This window comes from Chamaea fasciata, unplaced genomic scaffold, assembly GCF_029207755.1.
Source record: "Chamaea fasciata isolate MVZ Bird 193981 ecotype frontalis unplaced genomic scaffold, bChaFas1.0.hap1 SCAF_3, whole genome shotgun sequence".
NCBI lineage: Eukaryota > Metazoa > Chordata > Aves > Passeriformes > Sylviidae > Chamaea > Chamaea fasciata.
This window is the reverse complement of record NW_027094088.1, coordinates 112,264,568-112,276,558: the sequence shown is the minus strand read 5'-3', so window position 1 is coordinate 112,276,558 and position 11,991 is coordinate 112,264,568. Positions and strand designations below refer to the sequence as shown.

The window sequence follows — 11,991 nt, the reverse complement described above, 5'->3', positions numbered from 1 at the left end:
ATGTCCAGGGAGCACCGGGCTGGGGAAGGGCAGGGTTTGTTTTCAGCATGTGAAAACTGGGGTTTGGGAATGTTCATTTTTCCCTTATGTGAAGATTATTCTTTAGCCCTGCAACGGCCACAACTTTTTCTTGTCTGGTTGACAGAATTACCCGACGAGCCTGGGCAGGAGGCTGGGAACAAGGAACTTGTGTTTCACTCCGTGCTGCCTGTTCTTCCTCCCCTCGTTCCCTTAGCGCCAGTGCAAGCACCAGAACAGGCATCAGCATTTTTACTCCTGTGTCATCCCACTGTTCCGAGCAGGTCTAGACGACATTGTGGTATGCAGGCTGCCAGCTGGGTTACAGGAATGCTACCCTAGGTGAAACGGCAGGATTTTTTAAGGAGGGGGTAAGGAAATCTGGGAGAAAATCCTGTGTGAATGAGGCCTGGTTATCTCTAGAACTGCTTCACTGAGCGGTGTCAAGCGACTCCCTGGGTTTATTGGCCTTTCTGGACAACGTGCATCTCTCTAGCAGTGTGATTCTTTCTGATAATTCCGTGGAATCAGTAGCTGGTGTCAGCTGCAGGAAGCTTATTTTTAAGGCAGTTTCTGTGTGGGTCTTAGTGGTCTCTTACAAAGGGGTATTAAAAGTTGATAGCAGTGCAGTGTTTTGAAAACTAAATTATTATGAAGTATTTACTTTATAGTGATAATCCATGGGTTCATAGGGAGTGTTTGGTATGTTTTTTCATTGCTGTCTGGATTTGGGAAAAGAGTGGGGCTCTGACATTTGTTTTTGAAACTAACTTACTTTTTTAATAAAATGCATTTTTATTAAGCATGACTGTAAGGAATTGTTCTGTCGTTAACTTTTGGGACTGCTCTTTCTGTGTTTTGTGTCAGTGGGGCAGGGGTGAAATTTGGTCTTTGGCTGGAGAATTGGGGGAATTAATGAAACTAAACCATATGAAAGGAGGAAGCTGTACTGTTTCTTATGCCAAGGGATCTGGGAAGGTGTTTAGTTGTATATGTTAGAAACTAAATGAATTTTCAGGAAACAACAGCACATTTTAATCTAAAGAAAGCAAGTTGTGCTTCACAGTGATTTCTGTGCAGAGCTTTTAAGGACATTACAGAATGGCAGACTACAGTACTGGCATCTGTGGCAAATCTTTTTCATCTCCAAAGTTTTAGAATTTGAAATCAAAATACTGTCAGCTTAGAGAATCTTACTGCAAAAACCAGATGCCTTTGTTTCTCCTGTCGATAACTTCATGTACCTTTGATTCTGAAGTCCCTGAAGTTGATTTCATGTTATGCTGATTTTAACGGAGCGGGGATTGGATTCTGCATACGTGTCCTCGTGGGATTGAGCTTTAATTATACCTATGTTGATGATATGATCTTGAGGGTTATCAATGCGGTGAGACAAATACTGTGATTACAGCAGGATTTTTAGGACATAATGAGAAGAATTTGGTATTATTGATATTTTTTGAGGGGGGGGGGGGGGTCGTCGGTCTAACCCGTAACCCTAAAGCTGGTTTTATTTGTAAGATTAGTAATAAACCGTGTTTTAGCATTCTGATATTCCTGTATTGACTAAAGCTCCCTTCTGGCTTGTGTTAAATTAGGATTGCTGGGTAGCAAAGTGTACTAAGAGTTTGTATTTGAACACTCAGTCATGCAAACGGGTTGTGTGGTAGCTGTGAATGCAATTCCCAGGGTTAATGCTAAAGATAAGTGTTTTGACAAATGCTTTTAATTTGGGGGAACAATACAAGCAAGAATGACAGGATATGAGAAGAAAGTGCTATTTTTCGTCTCGCAGGTGGCAAACCAAGGTGTAGAGGGATCAGCTTGCCCAGGTTCCTACGGGGAGTCTGCAGCAGAACTCGCAATCAGTCTGTGATCTCAAGGGTTTGTCAGGGCTTTAATCAGTTTTTCTTCCTCCCCTCATTAATTGGCTAACTTTGACATTTTGAAAACAACATCTAGAGATTATTTCTCTTTTCTCCAGTTTCAAACTTTATCGCCTGAAGTTTTTTGGTTTTTTGTTTTTTTCACTTTCAGTCAAGCCTTGAAAACACAAGGTTGGAAAACTTGATCTGAGCAGCGCCTCCCTGACATATGATACTATCTCCAAACAGCCCCTGACAAGTGAACCCTCTCATTGAAATCATGTGAGGAATTTTATTACTCAACTCTGAAGATCTTCTGGGGGAAAGGAGGTTGCAAACTATTAACTGTGTGGTCTTCATTGCAAGCTGGCAGATAAAATGCTCTTACATATTTGAGGCTGTCATGTGCTCTACAGCCACAAGTAGAGGATCAGTTTTGTAGTCGCTGACCCACCGAAAATTTCATCTTGTCACTATGAGAAACACATTTATTTTTGTGTTGTGCCTGCAGATTTCAAGTGAATGTATCCCTTTCTTTAAACATGCTCTTGGTTATATCCTTCCCCTCTCAGCTGGGCGCTTACACAGCGTTAGCCTGTGGTCACATGAGCACGTGGAGAAGCTTTTATCCTTGATAACCTTAAAAAGCCTGTTGGGTTTGGGCAGCTCCTGTTCTTGGCTGTTGCAGTTGGGTTGAGCAGAGGTCTGTTGTTGGTGCAGGCTCCCTGTGTGACACCGCCCGTGAGCTCAGGGCTCGTGTCGCAGTCCTGGAGCTGCTGCTGTGGCAATTACAGCGTCGTAAAGCCCAGCCTAGTCAGGGCTGGTCGATCTATGGCCTTAGATCCTCTGGTGGCTGGAGCAGCACAGCTCCAGTGGCTCCCACTTGGTCGTTCTGGCCGAGCCACTGCCCTCCTTTGCTGCTCCATGTCAAAGCAATGCTTAGTACTTCTGTAAATCTCTGAAAGGGCTTGACAGAGCTGTTGGTGTTGTACAACTGGAGAAACGGAGGCACGAGGGCCGTGTGACTCGGGCAAGGTCATGGACTGAGGCAGCAGCACTTCAACACAGGTCTCTCCCTCATCTCTTGCACTTTCCATCTGTGATGTATTGATATACAGTAACCTTATAAGGCATTTATTTGCTGCTCATCTGATGTAGTCACTTAGAATATCTAAGTCCAGAGATTATTTTTTATGGTGATGGGAGGATTTCCCACTGACTTCTGTGGCTCAGCAATTCTCGTCCTTACTTATTCAGTTATTTTTCTTGCTTTTAAATCCATTATATTCCAACTCCCATCAGGTCAAAAGCAAACTTTCTCCCAAGAGTGTGCGGGTTTCCCTTCTTTCTTGTACTGCTTTTCTTCTGCTTCATTTAATTGGTTTTTTTGGTGTTGGACTTCTGATCTATCTCAGGAAGGCACAGGCGTGTTTGTCACTTGGTTTACTTCAGCCCCATGTTAATGCAGACACCAGCAGGTTGAACAATTGCTGTTTTAATGTGCTTTATTAAGAATGAAAAGCAATAATCTATAACTGGTTATTCTCCGTGTCTGCGTGGAGGTTTCTCTTTCTCAGTTCCAAATCAAAGCCGCAGGCAGAGTCTGAAGTTCAAGTCTGCTCTTAAAACAGGGAACTGCCATAGTGCTCCTGACAGAGTGAGCTCTGCTTTATCTTCCTGTGCAGCCAACCAGGAGCTGGGGAAGGTCAGTTCACCTTTTCCTACAGAATTCCACTCTGAACGTTCACTTCATCATCTGGTCTTGGTTTCAGTGCAATTACCAGCTTGAAACTCATTACCAAGCAGAGCCCTTCCAGCAGGTTGTACATGAATACACCTAAATCACTTCTGTAATACAGCTTGACAAAGATCCCACTTCATGTGTGTGTCCATGCAATGCTGGCAGGTGGTGCTTCCAGTCTCCATTTGCCCAATGGGTGGAATGTTGCTTCCAGGGAAGAGTTTCTTCCAGCCTGAGGAAACATATTTTTGACACCTGCCTCACGCATAGAGGTGGAATTTTTTTGTTCTCCACGTGTACAGGTTGTATTTTGAAGCATTATTGAATTTACATGAATCCCATTCACTGCTGCGGTGGTAGATGAGATTTTAATGTTGGGTTAAGGAAGGAATTTACAAGCCAGGCATAAAAATTCTATAAATTATGTTTGGCTCTGCCCCCAGTTGAGTCTCGCTTGTCCGGAGTTCCTGGTATTGGTCTTCTCCCCACTTCTGAACTTAAATCTTAAGAAGCCTTTTTTCCTTTTCTCTTCACTCCCTTAGAATTTTGTAGTTCAGTGGCAGGATAACTACCACTGAAACAATAGTGTAGGCCACTCTTTCAGTGGCCTTGTGAACAGCCAGTTTTGTTCTTCTGATAAGCCCTTGCCCTATCAATTGGGAAGTGCAGCATATAGTCATTTCCTGCATTTCGAGCTGCCCGTTCCTTCAGAGCTCTGAGGCAAGCACTGAATCTGCTTTTTGTTCTTGGCCGTGGCACTGTGATACTGATGGCAGCAGAAAGCAGTTAGTTAGTTAGTTCATCAAATACAAGCGCTGTTCCCTGCTTGGATGTTTATTCTGACCTTTACTTTGGGCAGTTTCTCTGCCATGATCAGATTCTCTGATTACAATGTCAGCTTTCACCAGAAATCTCCTTGTGATTTCACTGGCAGCGTTCGGGGGTGAGCAGCAGCTCTGACATGGAAGTGGTGCTCGAGCGTTGGAAAGTTCCTCCTGGCAATGAAATTTCCTTTCTAGGCTGTACCATAGGTTTTATTTTATGACCCAGGGCAAACTTTTTGACTTGCCTGTGTTTCAGTTTGGAATATAGAAGTAATCATGTAAGGGCTGTTGAAATAATCCTTTCAGGGCTTTTATGTTTTAAGAAGTGTTGGAGATTCTTGGCTAGCTCTTAATGGGTGCTGTTGGTCTTGGGAGTATAACCCTGGGTGTCAGAGGTGTAGCTACCCAGAAGGAGAACTGGTTATTTAAGCTATTACTGATTTTTATGGCCCAGGTGGGAGGGGTAAAGTAGCTGATCAGAGTTTACCCAACTAAATTGCATTACTTGTGGTTTCCCGACATCATAGCTGGTCATTCTCTGTTTGCATTTCCTGGGAGCTCCATCTGTTTGGTGGAGCTGTGCTGTTTAGTGATAAGTCTGAAAAAGAGGGAACTTGCTGAACTTGAAACTTATTCCTCCCTCTTTAATTTCCTGGTCCACAGAAGTTGAGTGATGTTAACATATTGGAGATTCATAAAATTTAAGGCGAGAACAGATAATTAAATTGCCTTCCATGATATGTTTTATATGCTTTGTATCACAAGCCTTTAAATTTTAATCATTTACTCTGAAACTGAGACCAGTAAATGATGTTTGGCTAAAAACAATTTGAAAGCTTTCCAGCCCTGAGTGTCCATCACTGGTAATTTCAGGCTCATCACTTCTCTTGGTAGTTATAAGTGGCTGATTTCTAATTTGAATTAGCCTAAGTTGCGCCGCTGGTTCTTGTTAGGATTTTCCTGACAAGATTAGAGCCCTTTAGTATCCAGGACTTTCTTGCCATGAAAGTACTTACACTCTGTAATCAAGTTACTTGATAGATAAGGAAACAGAGTTGAGCTTTTAAGTCTCACTCTGAGGCATTTTCTCCAGCACTCAGATCATCTGGTGATTCTTCATGGTCTCAGTTTATTTTTAACATTGTGGAGACCAAAAAAGATGCCTGTTCCAGCCTGTGCCTGATCCATACCAAATTCCAAGGTGCCTTTAGCCCTTTTTGCTGTGCAGCCATTGAAAAGATTCCCAGGAGCCCCTTTGCATAGGGAAATCCTGTTCATGAGCCTTGCTGCCCCAGTCCTGACATTCTTTACTCAAATAAAGTCTGCCATTTAGTAGTTACAGTCTGCATTTTTTAGATTATAAATTAGCCTTTGTATTCTGATGGGTTTGGCTTTCCTGAGCTAACTTAAGGCAGGTTTTCAGCCTCCTTTCTCCTGCTGTCCTTTGCTCCTAGTAACGTCCTGTTGTGCTACAGTCCTAGTGTCACTCACAGACTTTTTTATCTGCAATGATAAAAATGTTGAACTGCATCAGACCTTAAATTTAGTGACAAAAAAAAAAAAAAAAAAAAATTAGCATGATGCAATCCCAGGAAGTAGATTAAGAACTGGCTGACTGACAGCTCTCGGATACGGAGCAGCCGATGTGGGTTTCCACCAGAACCAGAGTACGCTCTGTGCCTGTGCTTGACTCTGCCTAACTACATTTGTAATCTCCAAAGAACAAAGGTAGTCCTTTATCAAGACATTTGCCATTAAAACGTGCTGACTGTCACTACCAGTATCCTTGTTCTTGTAGTTCTTTCCTGAGAAAACACAGATTTTTCTTTTTCCTGTTCTTTGCCTGGATAGATACCCAGCTTACAGCTTTGCAGATTCACTCCGTCCCCTCACTGAGCATTGGTGAAATAGGAACATCCACCTAGCCTGGGGTGACAGGCCTCTTAGGTTCATGGGTTTTAGGCTGATTTAAATGTTTCCCTGCTGATGGATTTGCTAGGAGTCACCTTTTATTGCTGGTGAATTAGGAGGTACTTCATGTGACACAGGCGTGTTGCCCCAGTCGGCAGAAAACTGTTTCCAGTGCTCTCAGTGGTTTTTCCTTCCACTAGAAAGCTGCTGGGGTTTCAGTGTTCTTACTGGTACTGTGCTTGTTTTTCAAGATGCCTTGATTCTTGCCCTTTGGCTGTTAAAGAGAAACATCCCAAGGCCTTTTGTTTCTGGATGTCCTCAAGTTTAAAATGGCATCGCTTTTGGGATGGTGGTGGTGGTGCATCTGCTGCCAGATCCCGTGGCATTGTGGAAGTGATGAACTTCCCAACCTTTACAAGCGGCTGCTTCTGAAGACACTCGTGAATTACCCTTCAGTTCACGGGCATTATTCTCATAAATACTGGTGTCACTCCTCTGTCACACTCAAGGAAATTCTGATTTATTCATAGCACTGTGCCTTCTTGCTTTTTTGTTAAAAATGCAGCTGCCTTTGCTTGCTGGCTGTTCCCTTGAATTTCCCTTTTCCTGTCCCAAACTGATTTAGCTTTTACTCCTTTGGTGTTGCAGCTGTAATCAGCAGTGCACAGGAATGTTGTCTTCTGCAGGAGAGGCAGTATTTTTGCCATTGGTTTTTAGGATTCTGGATAATACGGAATCTTAAAACCAAACCTCATTTAAATACCACTCACAGGAAGAAGTAAAATGTGTGGTGTTTCAGGTTGGGGTTTTTTTTTTTTCCAAGTTGGGTGTTTTCAAGGATTTGCTCCCTGAGAAAGTCCCTGTTTTGAAACCTGCAAATTCCAGGCAGATAAATTGCGGGGGGGTCGGGCGAGTATCGAAATTTTGGGGTGTCTTCTTCCTTTCTGGCTATCGGGTGGGAAGCTGGCCACAGCGATAGGCTTTGAAGAAAGATTGGGAGGAGGGAAGAAAGGGGAAAGCACTGAGGCACAGGATCTTGGAGCTGGGAAACACTGTGGAAGGAGCTGTGCCATTTGTACTCCTCCTGCACTCTGAGGTGTGGAAGTGGAAGGCAAACCATGGGGGACCCAAAGCCGTGGAGTTTCGGCGAACATGGATGTTTCGTGTCACGGCAGCCTCTGAGCTGAGGCAGCAGCTCTCCTGCCTCCTGGTTAAATCAGGATCTGATTTTCCTGCTCCTCTGCTGTCTTCTTGCAGGAGTTGTTTATTGACTGAAATTGTTTCCATATGGCTGCAATGTAGAGCTTGATTACATTAAACCTGGTGCTTTTCTGTGGCATTGCAGTGCTATGGAAAGATCATCCTTCCCTCTCTCCCCTTCCAGCCTCCCCTTCCTCTATAAAACCTTGGGCTTGGAACATGGGACTTGTTCAGGTATTATCTTCTTTCCCCTCTGAGGCTTGTAAAACCAGAAAACTGGGATCCAGGTCTTTTTTGGGTCGTTGTATTTGATTGCTTAGGTGGCTTACCTTGGTGTATAAATGGCTCATAAAATAGTTAAAATGAAGATTAAAGTGGCAGCAATGCTGGAGCTGGGCCTCCAGGGTGTTAAACACTGAACAAGCAGAAAAGAGTCTCTGCTTCCAGAGAGGTTTGGGACAGTCCATTTGGATTGTATTTGTTGACACTAATGATCAATTTAAACGCTGCTCCAGGAAGGTGTTAAAATTCCTGTACTCTGGATGCTGGAAGGCAGATTCCCTGCTTATCTGGAGCCTGGAGGCTGTGTCCAGTTTGTGGGAAACAGATCTGTTTAATGGCAAATGGCTGCATCTGTATCTTTGATAAGAATAAAAGCTCATTGTTGGCCAAGTTGTTGATAAAACCAGCAATGAGGCATCTCTACCTTCTCTTTGTATTACACCTAAAGTTGAGTTTATAACCTGAACTCAAAATCTGGTTTTTTATTAAAAAAAAAAAAGTTTTCTATTTAAATAGGTTAAAATATAAAAATGCCTTTATCTAAAGCCTCAACCTTTTGCTGTAATGCCTCTGTTTCTTGTAATGGTCTCCAGCAGAACCTCAGCATTGTATTTCGACTGCCAATATCTCAAATCAAGTCAAACCAGTGGAGTGGTGGTTGTCACTCTTGGCTGAGCACATGGAACCAAAAATCTGATGAAACAGTAAACCTGGTTTTACGCAGAAGTAGCCTCTTCTTGGATGTGCACAGAGAATATTTCCTTTATTTCTGTGTATTCAGATAGTTCATATCACAGCCTATTTAATTCAAAACTGAGAAACCATTTGGGAGCTGTAAATGCCGAAATACTTGTTTTCCTCCCCTAACATAAGGTGGAAAAAAAGAACAATGAGGGAGGAGATTCACTAATACTGAAATCTTTCCGTGGAGGACACAGCAAGGTTCAATTCATTTAATAAAGAGAATTCATTTGTTTTCACTAAAGCATTTTAAAATGCAAACCATGTTTCTGTAACCCTTTTATGCATCCTGCACCTATGATGTATCATTCAAGATTAATAAAACTGTAATACATAAAAGCTGGCATTTTAAAATTGTTTTATAAACAGTCTGGCTAATAACCCAGGGTGGAAACTGGAATGCAGGTATGCTGCTCTTCAGGCCCTGCCTGGCTAGAGGATGAAGTTTGTTTGTTTGTTTTTAATTTAGTGGAAAATGAAAGCTTTAAGGGAAGATTTAAGCCCTGGGCACGGGATATCCAGTGGTGTTGGTCACTCCGAGATGTGTGTGGCTCAGAGAAAGGCTCAATGAATGTCCCACTATAAATGTTCCTCCTAATTTTGAGATGTCTGACTCGTGAGCTGGCAGGTAGAAGGGAGACAGTGATCATGGAGTTGTGGTGGTCATCTCCTCTGCTTGTCCTTAAAGGAATTGCTGCTGTCCCGTGCTTGGAGCAAAGGATGTGGGCACCTTCTCCAATTTGGGATATTGCAAATCTTAAAATCGTGGGAGCTGCCTCCCTTTAGCCCGCACTGAGACATCACACTCAGGGAGGGTGGATTTAAACCTTTAAATTCTGCTTTGTGTTTCAACACTGGTACTTGTCCAGCCTTTCCAGTATCAGGAGGAGTTTCCTCATGGAAAGGGTTGTCAGGCATTGGCAGGGGCTGCCCAGGGAGGTTTGGAGTTCCCTTCCCTGGAGGTGTCCTGGATGTGGCTTGGATGTGACACGCAGTGCTCTGGGCTGCTGGCAAGGTGGGGGTCAGTCACAGGTTGGTCTCAGGAATCTGAGAGGTCTTCTCCAACCCAAATGATCTGGGATATTTTTAAATTACTGTCTTTTGTGGATCTTTTGATGGATGGCTTTTAGACATTGTGTGGAGAGAACTTCTCGCAAAAGGCTGGGGATCCTGCAGCTGGATGCCTGCAGAGCCTGATTTATCTGGAAAACGTCTCTGCTCCCTCCCTGCTTTGCAAAACACTGTAGGAAAGGTAGGCTGGAGAAACCTGAGTTTCCTTCTGTCCCTCACACAACCCACTGGCCACGTGGGAGCTGAAATTAAGGCAAGGACATTTAATTTTAAGTGTTGTCATCTTCACAGAAAGTCACAATTTATCTTCCCTTCTCCCTGTCACAGAGCTTGTCTGTGCTGCTTCTCACACATCAGAGCTGCTTTCTGCTTCTTACCCACTGCATGAGCAGCTAAAACAAAAATAAAACTTCCCTGCTTTGAGCCCTTCCAGAGCTGCCTTCAAGGGGAAGCTTTACACTAATGAAGTTTAGTTGGTTTGCCAGTTGCTTTTCAGTGGTTTCCAGAACTGCTGAAACACAGTGAGTTGGTGAAGGCTCTCTTGTGTATTTTGTGTGAGCTCAGATATTTGAATATGGAGTAGATGAGTACTAAATATCTGCAATTTCCATTAAATTTCGATATCTTTAAGAGATGAGTCCTTAAAACAAGCTCTTACTGACGTTAGAGGCGGTGGGATTGCTCTCTGTTGGCTCTCACAAGAACTGAACTGGAACTGTATTGTGGATATTTTGTTTTTAATTAGCAGATCACTGAGTTCTAGATCCTTTCATACTTAGGAATAATTAATTCTCCATTGTTTTTGCTTCTGACAGGCGTTTACTGTCAGCCTTCCAGAAGAGACATTGGCCCTCCCTCCAGTTATTTGACAAAACAATTTACTGTGAGCAGCCTTCCCCCCACCCCTCATGGCAGAAATTTCCCTCTGGTGTCGTCCTGGGTGCTGCTTCCAAGCTCTGCATTATGCTCTCCATCTCTTCCAAATGAAACCTGCACAGGGATGGGATTGAAACACTTAAAACTCCCCTTGCCCCCTCCTGAAAAATTCCACAGCTCTGGCCTTCCAGTGAGCAGCGTGTGTTAAGTGTCCTGCAAATCACTGGATGAAGAGGATGAGCCTTCAGTTTTCTTCTAATGAGAATGACTTCTGAGAAGGCTGCAGGCTCAGGGCCATGCTGCCGTTGCAGTATTATCAGTACATTCTGGCTGCAAATGTGATTTCTTTTTTCTTTAATATTAAAGGGAGGGGTTATGACTTCTGAGCTATAATTGTGTGGAGACATTATTTGGGCAGACCTCCTAAACTCTCCTGCGTTAATCTGGATGTGCTGAATACAAAGTTTTGTGCTCTTACAGCCGCTGAGGAGAGCCTTGGACCGTGACTGGTGTTTGCAGAAAGCAGAGAATTTGCAAGTTACGGGTTTTGATGCTGCACCTCAAGTTTCTCTTGCCTGTTTTCACTGCTACTGTTGATTGTCTGTCTTTTGTATCCATTCCATTTGCAGTCACAGTTCCCAGATCTAAACTTAAACACAGTTTTGACTTACTTTTTTGGTTTTGGCCTTGTTCAGTAGCCATGGAAAAGCCATTTAACAACATTCCCTCAGGTTTCAGAAACCACCCTGCTGGGCCATGCCTTCCCCAGGGCTCTGAGGCTGCTGGGCTCTGTAGGAAGATGTGTTTTTGTAGTCCAGTCATTACCCCAGCACCAACCTAAATCCAGGTGGATCATCATGTTCCTGCACAGGTTTTTTTTTTTGGTGCAGGTTGCACTGGAAAATTGCACTTAAGGCAGGGGTTAGACTGGACAAGCTCAAGAGGTGCTGTCCAACCCCTGCAGTTCTGTGGTCGGTGCAAAGGAGGAAATTAAACTGATAATTTTCATGGAGATGCATCCTTGTGCTTTTCATCCTGTCCCCTTTTCTCTCTCTCACCTTATTTTTGAAAAGGGGAGCTATCAAAGTGTTTTACTGTAGTTCTTTAGGACATGCAACTCTTACTGGATTGAACACTGTGGCTGGCACAGGAGAGACTTAGAATGCACTTGTTTAATTGGCATTTGACATGGTAGACTTTGAAATTGGAGGTTGAGTGAGGCTTCTGCTTTGCTGCTCTTTTTCTGCAGGGTACCAACGATACAAAAATGAGGGAGTTTGTCCAGAGAGCTGGTCCTGAGCTGCACCACCGCAGGTTTGTAACTCTGCATTTGGGCAGCCATGAAGTAGTATTAATGCAAGAGTTGCAAAACTCAGCATAGGAACTGAGTTCAGTTAAAATTAGGTGTGAGAAATGCACTCTTGGGGTCAGATCAGAAGTTGGCCTTACCTCTGGCCCAAGG

The 11,991-nt window shown here is 43.5% G+C and overlaps 1 protein-coding gene across 10 annotated transcripts in view; it reads left to right on the top strand.

The window, feature by feature from the left end:
- Positions 1 to 11,991, top strand: part of HMBOX1 (homeobox containing 1) — a 105,382-nt gene that overhangs the window by 2,515 nt on the left and 90,876 nt on the right. The window lies entirely within an intron of this gene.